The sequence below is a fragment of the Paramisgurnus dabryanus genome, chromosome 4, assembly GCF_030506205.2.
Source record: "Paramisgurnus dabryanus chromosome 4, PD_genome_1.1, whole genome shotgun sequence".
In the NCBI taxonomy this organism is placed as follows: domain Eukaryota; kingdom Metazoa; phylum Chordata; class Actinopteri; order Cypriniformes; family Cobitidae; genus Paramisgurnus; species Paramisgurnus dabryanus.
This window is the reverse complement of record NC_133340.1, coordinates 43,247,032-43,257,858: the sequence shown is the minus strand read 5'-3', so window position 1 is coordinate 43,257,858 and position 10,827 is coordinate 43,247,032. Positions and strand designations below refer to the sequence as shown.

The following is a 10,827-nucleotide window of genomic DNA, read 5'->3' as shown; positions in this document are numbered from 1 at the left end:
ATAGTTATTTACTGAAAGTTGTACATTTTGCGTTTTAATCAGTTATTATAAATTCATCTTTATTACAGTATCAGATCAGCAGACAGACCGCAGCATATTTAGTATTAATGACAATAAACGTGCTCATTCTGAAATCTATATAAATAATCATGCTTTGTACCGTATGTTCATGCAATAATTTGCTAGTTTTGTAATTATGTTATCTAAACTTATTTAAAGAAATAACGCTGACCGTCACAGTGTAGCTGAATGTCAAAAAAAACTTTATTTATACCCGTGTCATTAACAAATGCAACAGACACACTCACCTTAACGGTTTTTTATAAATCCATTATCCTGCCCGATTAAAACATAAACATTGCAAATAACACCAGAATTAACAAATAATTAACGTACACATATCCTAAAAATTAACCTTGTGTAACTGATACGCTGTAAAGGGGGTAAATTTTAATCATGATTTTGAATGGAAGTCAATGGCGCTCTCTGCCGGTTGGGTATACCAAGATGGCGGCTCGAACTCTGCGCTGGCTTCACGTCACGCAGTTACGTCAAGCGTTCTATGCGCAATCCAGTCATTTATATAGATCAGTGGATATAACACATGGAAGAGCGGCACTGCGTCGAAGTTCTGTCAGGTGTCGGCGAAAATGAGCGTTTGGACTTTAAAGGCCAGGTATGTGTTATTTAGTAAACCATTCATATTGTTGTTCTTTTTTAACTGTCTTGTTTTTATTTAACGCGTAATCATTGTGTGTCGAGGGTGATAGTTTCAGAACTAACATGAAGTGCAGGTTGGTCTAGTCTGGAAAAACATATATGGACGCAAACAGCCATGACTAACGTACAATACAACTACCTGTTGATTAACTTCGTACTGTATTAAATACACTAGTTTGTAGTCATCCATACACCTACTCATGCTTGAACTTTTTCTAGTATAGCACATTTAATGTCCTAAACTGATAATTTTGCTTCTTGTTAGCTGGTGTCATATGACATTGAATATGTAAAGCAGACGATTTGTTTGTGTTTGGTCATTAGATTGATCAAACAAGAACCTAAACCAGAATGCATACTTATTAAAATTTAGATTAGTGTATTATATTACTTCTCATATCATGTTTACTATCACTGTATACCCTCTATTTATTATATTATATTATAGATTGTTTTATATAGGAAGTGTTATTTAAAGGCTTGAATGATGAGAGTAGCATCTGTATATTCAGGGACAGTGTTGTTTACAGGAGTGAGGAGAGAATGAGAAGAATACAAGTTAAAAGAGAAGTGTACTCAAGACTGTTGTTAATAATGCAGATGGGGAGGAGGGAGGCTTTCTGTGTCTGATGTTTACCATTCATAACAGGTGACAGAATTCATACACACACTTGTGGTTTTACTGCCTTCACCTCTTTGATCTACTCATGGGACTTGTTTTAGCCATGCTGACCTGAAAGGAAAGAAATTAGTCCCAGTTACTTCACTTAAAAACAATTTTGGTTGATTTTTCCCTTGCAAAAACAAAGACTTGGATTCTGTTATCTCCACTATTGTCTGAATTATGTCTGTAATGCGTCATTCCAAAGATTGTTTATGACACATTCCTGCAGCTACTGAGCTGTATATAAAGGAATGTCTGGTTTTAAATACAGAAAAATTTCAGATTTTTCTTTTTTTTTTGCGGTGAATAACAGTCCTTGGCCAAAAATGAAAAAAAAAAATTACGATTTAAAAACAATGGAAGACTTAATGATATTATCCTGTTTCCTGTATAATACTGTATTAATTTGTTGCAAGTTCTCAAGTACTGTGGCATACAACTTAGAGCAGTGGTTCTCAAACTGGGGGCCGCGAGATGGTGCCAGGGGGGCCCCAGTTTTATGACATTTTATAAAATACATTCATTTAGCATGAATTCTGTGTAAATAAACCTAAAAAAAAATAAGGCTACTAGCCAACAGCACTACTTTGTATAACTTAATATGTTTTGTTTTATTTTTGAAAAATATTAGAACATTTTTTTGTCCTAAATTTTCTTTGGGGGGCCGCGAAGAAGTGCACCATACAGTTGGGCCGCAAGCGGAAAAAGTTTGACAACCAGTGACCTAGAGGAAGGCTAAATGTTTTCCACCCTTGGCATGCCACAGCCTGGTTCAGTTTTGTCTTGTGCAAGGGATTAAAGCACACACACTTACAGATTTCTTTCATCATATTAGTGTGGATCTTATAATTTCCATTGTTTTCAAACTAGGCTAATAATATTTGTCTCTTGACATGTACATTTAGGCATTTAGCAGACACTTCTAAAGCTGCTTACAAAAGTTTGAAAAACAACAAATAATGAAGTCATTCGCCATAATAAGAGTAGTAATATAAGCTACTTTCAGCTTAAGTTTCAACCGTTCTTAAGACAATACTTCTATAGTGATACAGAAGGGATAAAGCCATATTTCAGTGAAAAAAATGAAAATTACCCCATAATTTACTCGCCATTAAGCCATCCGAGATGCATATATCCATCATCTTTCAGACTAACATGATTTAAGTTATTTTATAAAATGTCCTGGCTCAGTGGCTCTTCCAAGCTTTATAACGGTAGAAAACAGGGTCCATGACTTCCAAGCCCAAAAAAGTGCATCCAACCTTTACAGACGTTATCCACAGCTCCGGGGGTTAATACAGGCCTTTTGGGAGTAATCTTTGTCATTTTTTTAAGAACAATATCTATATTTAAAACTTTATAAACTGCAGTTACTTATATCTGGGGGATATTTTTAACACATATCAGCGATTTCACTATATTTGTAAGTATACTCAAAACATTTTGGCTGCCATAAGTATAGCCAGATTAGGTGGCATAACAGATATTGCAGTATTTTGGCATACTGATTAGTGATTATTTCATTCAAAATAAGATTGTCAAGATTTTCGCTAAACATTATTTAACCTTTTTTTCTTCTCCAATGTCCAGAAGTTCAATTTAGACCTTTACTGCAGTATTATGTGATAAAAGTTAAAAATCACACGTACAAAAGTATATGTACTATTCAGGAAGTACTGTTTCCACAGATTGAATCATCAGAGACTCCCGCTGAATACTTTCATCATGTAAAAACTGTCTCAATGGGAATGAAGCAAGTGTTCATACTTCAAAAAGCGTCGTCTCTTTATCATCCTCGATCTGTTTCCTCTCTCTCTCTTTCTGTCTCCCCGTCTCTCTCTCCCTCTCTCTCATCTCAGCGTTTCATCAGGCTCATGTAATTGCAGAAAACATGAATCTTGCGTTGTGAGGTCAACCATGTGATAAGGAATCTCTGTGTTGTGCAAACATTCTTTCCACCCTTCGCTCATATAGATAGTGAGCATTAAACATACCACCCATTCATAATAAAGCTGTAGTGTGCCTGTTAGATCTGGATTTCAGGGCTGTTTACTGTATGTTGTTTACTTTGTGTATCTTCAGACGATGATTAGTTTCTCGTGTTAAATTATTAGTTCAAGCTAAAATGAAAATAGTCATCCTCATGTTGTTTAAAATCTACGAAGCACAAAATAATTTCTTTGGTTAGTTGAAGTCTATACAGTACAATGGGAGCAAGTATTATATTGGTAGACCATATGCGCATACTGCACATATGTGTGGCAATATGGCAGTCTAAATAGTTGGGGGTATACAGTTGTGCTCACAGATAGGTTTTTGTTTACTTTTGGAAGGCACTTCTTTATTCCAATGGCATTGGAGTTTATATTGATTTTCACATATTGTTGTGGATGCGGTAGTGCGATCTGTAGCTATAGAGGCTGTTTGTCTGATTTTCTTAGTCTTATACTGTCACATGTAAAGGCCTTAACTGGCTTTGTGTAAAGGATAAATAAAAGTCTGCTCTTGTCTTGACTCATGCTGTTGATAGAGACACTACAAAATAAAAAATCTTGTAGTATATTTCCTGCAGACATGAGAAGAGATGCAGAAATATAGCTTTTGAGAAATGTTTGCTAGCTTTTTAAATGACTAGGCGGACTGTAGGCGGTGATGTCACTGCATGTGAGAAACGTAACATTCTTCGGAGTTTGTTCAGTTTCTTGCTAGATTTTTTGCTAGATATCCACTTATTTTTGTGCATGTAAACACACTCAATCACTCAATACTGTCCTTTTGTTGATTTGAGCTCTGTTCTTAGCTTGTGTCTGTAGTATTGTAGTTTTGTATTGTTCAGTTTGCTTGTTTTGTTTAGATATACTTTTATGTTTTGTAAACGCCCTGGGCAACAGAAAAGTGGTGAAAGTGTTGTTGCTTTTATTATAAGTAACTCTTATAATGGTCATGTGATCTCCAAATTGCAACACCTATTTTTTTGGTCACTGATATTAAAATAGTAATTTAGTTTTAATTAATTTAATAAATACTAAGTTCACCTTCTGGCATCCAGTATTTTTCACACAATGGTGTTAGAATTTATTGTGTGTTTTATCGCAAAAGGCAGACAGCTGTTTCTTTGTTTGTCTTAAGAGGCCACCATAGTTTGTTTTATCTCAGTGTAACAGGTAGTTGTATAAAATCTGACAGCATTGCTTTTGTTCAGTGGGTTTTGTCAGTATTCAATATTATAGTGAAATACGATTTTCTTTACGTCACCAATGACTGTGAATAGGATTGAATTTGTGAACCGAAGATGAAAAGACAAACAGCAGTTTGTCAATAATATATTTTACAATGTTTACACAAAAGCATGCAAACATGCATTATTTGCATTGTTCCTTGCATTATGTAAATCGTCTCATTACCTCCACACCCCTCTTCCTTGTTTAAGGTACCACTCGGGATGCTAATATCTCCATAGTTACCGATCCTGACTCCCGAGTTACCTCTAAGCCTGTAAAGAACCCACCAATTGGGGACGAAACAGGTGGTGTGTTGTTATTCATGCAGATGAGGTCTCTTGCCTTAAAATCTGAGAATTGTCTAAACACGTGTGACGTGTCTGCATCTTGCATGCATGCATACAGTGAAACCTTTAACACAGGTGTTTTGAACTATATACAGTATATTTATTGTCATGGCCATACAATTTCAGTAAGGGTTATGGTTATCTGTTCCACCATTTGGTCATATTTGGTCTTATTTTCACTTTTGCTAGTGTTTTCCTGTAAAAATTCAGGTTAGAAAAATTAAAACCTGAATTGTTTAATCAATCAGTCAATCAATCCTTAAATGAGTTGCAGGGTCAGTGCTGTGCTACCACGCTTAAGGGTTTAAAAAAGCCAGTATTTTTCTTTTCTGTGCAAGCCATGTACATTTTTCAGCAGCCACTGTCACTTTTATAGGCCTCGCGTGACACGATCGCCATGGGCACCAGGGATCAGTATTCCTCTCATGTGTCTTCAGACAGTGCTTGATCATGACAAACATGCCTGCTTTGATTTGTTCAGGTGTCTTTTTAGTGTGGGTGTCTGTGTGAAAGAAAGTGGGCCAGGTGTTCTCATCATTAAAGGCATATGCTAGGAGATCAAAACCACACATTTCTGCCAGAGTCCAAAATGAACATGTGGCAAGTGTTAAATGCTAGAAATTGGGTTTGACGAGTGAATAAAGCAGCATTACTTGTAGTGATGCACCGAAATGAAAATTCTTGGCCGAAACCGAAAACCGAAAAAAGGAAACCAAGGCCGAAAAACCGAAACCGAAACACCGAAATAAATTATTATGCCAGTTATTAGTACAATTGCATTTATGGCCATCACTGTGTACTAAATTTACTAGGGGTTTGTGACGGATAAAAAAACTCACAGTTCGGATCACATTACAGTTTTTGAGGCACAGATCAGATTATTTTTCGGATCAGCAAAAAGCAGGTGGGAAAAATCTAATAAACAATAAAGAACTAGCAAGCATTTTTAAAAAATAACAAAGTTGTACATTAATAAGGGCTGAAATTAGCATTAGGTACAGAAATCAAATTAAATGAATCATAACACAATCAATTAAATATATATTTATTTTTTAGAGCTATTTGTCTCTTTGTCATGGGTTGTTTGATTAACATTAATGACACAGACTTAAGTAGGTTAATCTGACTGTAATCTATGCATACACTTAAGACATAAACAAATGTTTTTATTAGAAAAAGAATACTGTGGAGAGAATTTTGTTTATATATGCCCTGTCAATAACAGCGAGATTTTATGTTTGCTTGTTTTTAAACGCGTTTCTCTCGTATGTGCACTACCGAGGGCACTTAAACGCATGCACATACAGAGACCGAGGGTGAATCCCAAACAGCGCAACAGTCGCTCCACATAAAAACGTTACGTTGTGTTTCATTGCTTTATTCGCCAAATGTATGTTAATGGATTACAGTATGAGACACATTAGCTCGACTCTCTCTAAAGTTTACACATCAAGACATGCTTAATCTTTGCAGACGCGTGCAAACAGCTCGACCGTGAGTGAAACCTGCTTGAGCACGAAGGGGAGGGGTGGGAGACGACTGATCACCGTGAGTGAAACCCAAGCGCTAGCGCACAGATGGGAGGGGCGCGGTTGACATTCATTTTCGGTTTACATTTTCGGCTGGATTTTTTATTTCGGCCCGAAACCGATAATGCCATTTTCGGCCGAAATTTTCGGCGACCGAAATTTCGGTGCACCCCTAATTAATTACTTGCCCACTGGCTGGTAACCTTATTAGGAACTTATGCATGGTTTTATCTAAATTTATGATTTAAGTGGAAATTTAAGAAAATCATGATAATGGGAAAATTTAAGTGACATGTGACATAGATATAGGGCTGGGCGATATGACCCAAAAAATTATCGAGAAAATGTTTTCCATATCAGTCGATATCGATAATTATCATGATAAATAACAAATCTTTACTCCTGTCAAATTTAAAGGCAGATTTTTGCTCCTGAATGAAAATTGTAAAAACCAGACAGTTAATAATGGTTTTAAACTACTTTTTATTCAGAACATGACAAATACAAATACTAAAATCTTGTTTTAATGCATCTGTATTAAATGTAAATCTATTTGTTATGAAATCAACACATTTCTGACACAAAAGCAGCAGACTACTGTCCCTTTAAGACCCAAGACAGACTCCTTTAAGTTTCAATATACTGAGTAACAGCTGTTTATGTTCACTTAAACAAGAAAGAAAACTTAGTTCAGTGATCACGCGTGTGTTATACATATACGAGCTATACACGCTGATAAATGTATGTCAAGGGTGTCACTTTGCTGTGGGAGCGCACATACCCAAACACTATATTCACTGCAGGGGTGGATCTGCTGCTTTTCCCCAGTTTCCTGAATTTGTGAATGTCCTGTAAATATACTTTTAAAGCTGGGCGGACGTGTGCGTGCGCAAGGCGGACGCTGAATGAAAGTAAAGTATACTGCTCGCACCTGTGTCTGCTGTGTTTGACGAACCCTGTTTGCGCGTCCAACATTACACACAAGAAAATGTTTCCGCGCATTTGGATTCCGTGATTCCGTCCGCGTTATCCGCATCGCGAAATTCATAGGTCTCTACTAATAAATAAATAACTTGCCTCATCTTCCACTCCTTCAAGTCTGACTGTCACTGTGATTGTAAACCAAGAGCGCGTGCCGCATCCGGAAGTGCTCGCGCAACATTACGCACAGTGCTTAAACATTATCGATCACTTATCGAACTGTCCTTATCGTTTTATCGAAAAAGTTTATATCGGTAAAATTATCGTTATCGAATTATCGCCCAGCCCTACATAGATATATACGGGGACAACTTCATAGACGCAATGCATTTTATACTATACAAACTGTATATTCTATTCCTCTACTCAGTCCCTAACTCCAACCATCACAAAAACCTGTTGGCAGTAGGGATGCACCGATAGGATTTTTTGTAGGGGTGGGCAAAAAAATCGATTCTTAGATGAATCGCGATTCGGACGTGGGACGATTCTGAATCGATTCTTAAATGTTAGTTTACAAAATAACGTCACGTTATCAGAACCAAAAGGCGGAACTCAACTGGGGGAGCGGTGATGCACACGGACAACTTAAGAGAGCGCGCCCTGCAAGAGCGCATAGCGGAGCTTACAAAAGCAGAAGAGAAAGAACACTTTAAATGCTTGTAGGACTATACTGCATATATCTTTACATTGAATTTAGGGCTGTCACCATTACTCTATTCTTTTTGAGGAGTTTTAAAAAAAATCCTTGAGTACATGTCGAGTACTCCTTAAAATAGCGGAGATGCGGTTTAGTGAAACAAACAGTATCAGAAGCATACAAATCAGCGCTACGCTGCCTCTCTCTCCCTCTCGTTTGCTCGCTCACACACACCGTGCGTGTGAATCAGAAACTGCGTGAGGCAAAAATGCGCATCCATGTGAATTTTGGAAGTTAAAGACGACTGAGCTGCAGTGGCATGGCAAAACACATTTGAGAAGAAAGGCGCAGCAACTGAAAAAGACCTGCATGTTTCACAATTACTCCAAAAGACCATAATGACAATTTTGCGCGTGGAGCAGCAGTTGTGCGATCTACCGGCATTGCCTTTGCGATCGACGTATTGGACACCCCTGCCCTAAACCATCAGCAGACTGTTTAGATATAACATGAATATACTTCTGTAAAAATATGCACATAGTTTGTTATTCAGTCGCTGGGTGCGCTGCATTATATAAATACAGTAATACTGCCAATCACTGTGTATAATGATGATGATTAGACGCTTAACGTTCGTGGAAGTTAATGCCAGTTAACATATAGAATTAATATGTCACGTTAAATTAATATTTTTACTGGTTTTAATGTCTTACAACAGAAACAGGACATGTATGTATATAAGAATGACATTATTTATCCCTAGTTGCATTAAAGTACAGTATATGACAGTTCAGAGACTAGCAAAAGCGCAAACATTAACCTGGCTTTGAAAGCAAATGTGACGTAATGACGTCACAGATATGCAAATTAGTACGTCAAGAATCGATTCTGAATCGAATCGGGACCCTAAGAATCGATTCTGAATTGATTCATGAGGGTCCAAGCGATTCCCACCCCTAATTTTTTGGGGCCGATACAGATTTAAACAGACAACTTCTGTGTGATACCGATGCCGATATTAAACACTTGTATACAATACTATACAGTTGGTCTATTATCTAGTTTATTTCTGAATTTCTGTTTATTTCTTATTTTTACTGAACATGGATTGGATCTAATTAACATTCAACTGACCAACATAATAAGAGAGGCACAAATTAAGCTAAAACAAATATAATAAGACAGCATGACAACCTTCAAAGGTGGTTTTTGCTATTCAGCATTTATTTTATTAACAACATTAACTAATTTTTTACATATAATGGATTTCTTTATGCAGTTAATTAATAAACAATCGGCCTTTCTCGTGCTATTGCTGATATGCCGATGGTTTCAAATTCATCAAAAATCGTCCGATTAATATCGGCGGCCGATACATCGGTGCATCACTAGTTGGCAGTCTTTAATCTTATATGAACAAGTACCATGGCATTTAGTATGTATATTTTTTAAGCTGTTTAGTTTATATAGCATAATAAGCATGTCATCAACTAGAGGTCGACCGATATAGTTTTTTCTCTGGCCGATGCTGATTTTGATATTTAGAAATCAGGGCAGCCGATGGCCGATATATGATGCCGATTTTCTTTGCTGATATGTTTGGCCTATGTCACTGTTTAAGCTAAAGTATTAAAAAACAATTATGACTTTCTGAAGAGTTTTACAACCTCCTCCACACCATGCATTTATCAGACACACATATTACCTGACACTCTGCTGTCATCATTACTTGCTCTTTGCTCTGTTTTTTTGTAGAGATGCTCTGATCAGCATTTTTGGGGCCAATCACAGATTACCGATCACCAAGATCATGATCTGCCAATCAGTGCCGATCACAAAATGGCAGTGGAATGGGAATCTTTTATCTATAATCTAGCAGAGTTTACACTATTTGTAGAAATGAAACTAACTATAAATTAGGTATATTATTGTTTTAATAGAGAATCAAATAAATAAGCACAACAAATATTTCTTCTTGCAAAGAGAAATATGCCTTTAAAAAGGTTTATGTCTGTTAAAAGTAATTTAAATAACTTATATGAATTAAATATACACGCATTCATTCGTATGAAGTACAACAGTTTTTCACTGATGAGCAGAGAGTAATTTTATTGAGAGATGAATCAGGATACTGTAGCTTTAAGACGTGGGAGAGATCGTTCTCTTCACGTGCACTGATGACCGGCTGCTGTGTATGTGTGCGGCGGGTGTCCGCAAACAAGAGCAACTGTGAGGAAAATGGAAGTTTAAACCTTCAAAACTTTAAAACGAATGCAAGTAATAAACTTTCGGCGTGAGGATGCAATTGTCCGCGATAGATATGTGTTGTATACGCTGTTTGATAGGGATGTGAAGACGCATCGCGCTGAGGACCGGAGCGCGGCCTCATAGAAAATAAGCATATCTCTGTAAAGGCAGAGAGAGAGATCCAAATCTGCACGTCACACATGAGCAACGGGTTACAAAATGCTTGCACTGTCTAAAATGGTCTCTAATTGCAGCCGCATCAGGAACGCTATGATGACAAAAGTAAACAGAAAGATCGGCTCATGAGATCGGCAAATTTAGCGAGTGCCGATCGCATCATTTAATGCCGTTATCGGCCGATTACGATCAGCGGCCGATCGATCGGAGCATCCCTAGTTTTTTACCATGGCTTTTATTGTTTTGTAGGATAAAATCTTTCTGGTAGACTGGATGAATTATTTTTTCATCATAAAGTTAA

The 10,827-nt window shown here is 37.0% G+C and overlaps 1 protein-coding gene across 1 annotated transcript in view; it reads left to right on the top strand.

The window, feature by feature from the left end:
* Positions 1-593: 593 nt before the first annotated feature.
* Positions 594-10,827, top strand: part of fhip1aa (FHF complex subunit HOOK interacting protein 1Aa) — a 36,425-nt gene continuing 26,191 nt past the window's right edge. Inside the window, exon 1 of the mRNA XM_065254695.2 lies at positions 594-676. The gene's annotated coding sequence lies outside the window, so the exon portion shown is untranslated. The remainder of the gene's footprint in view (positions 677-10,827) is intronic.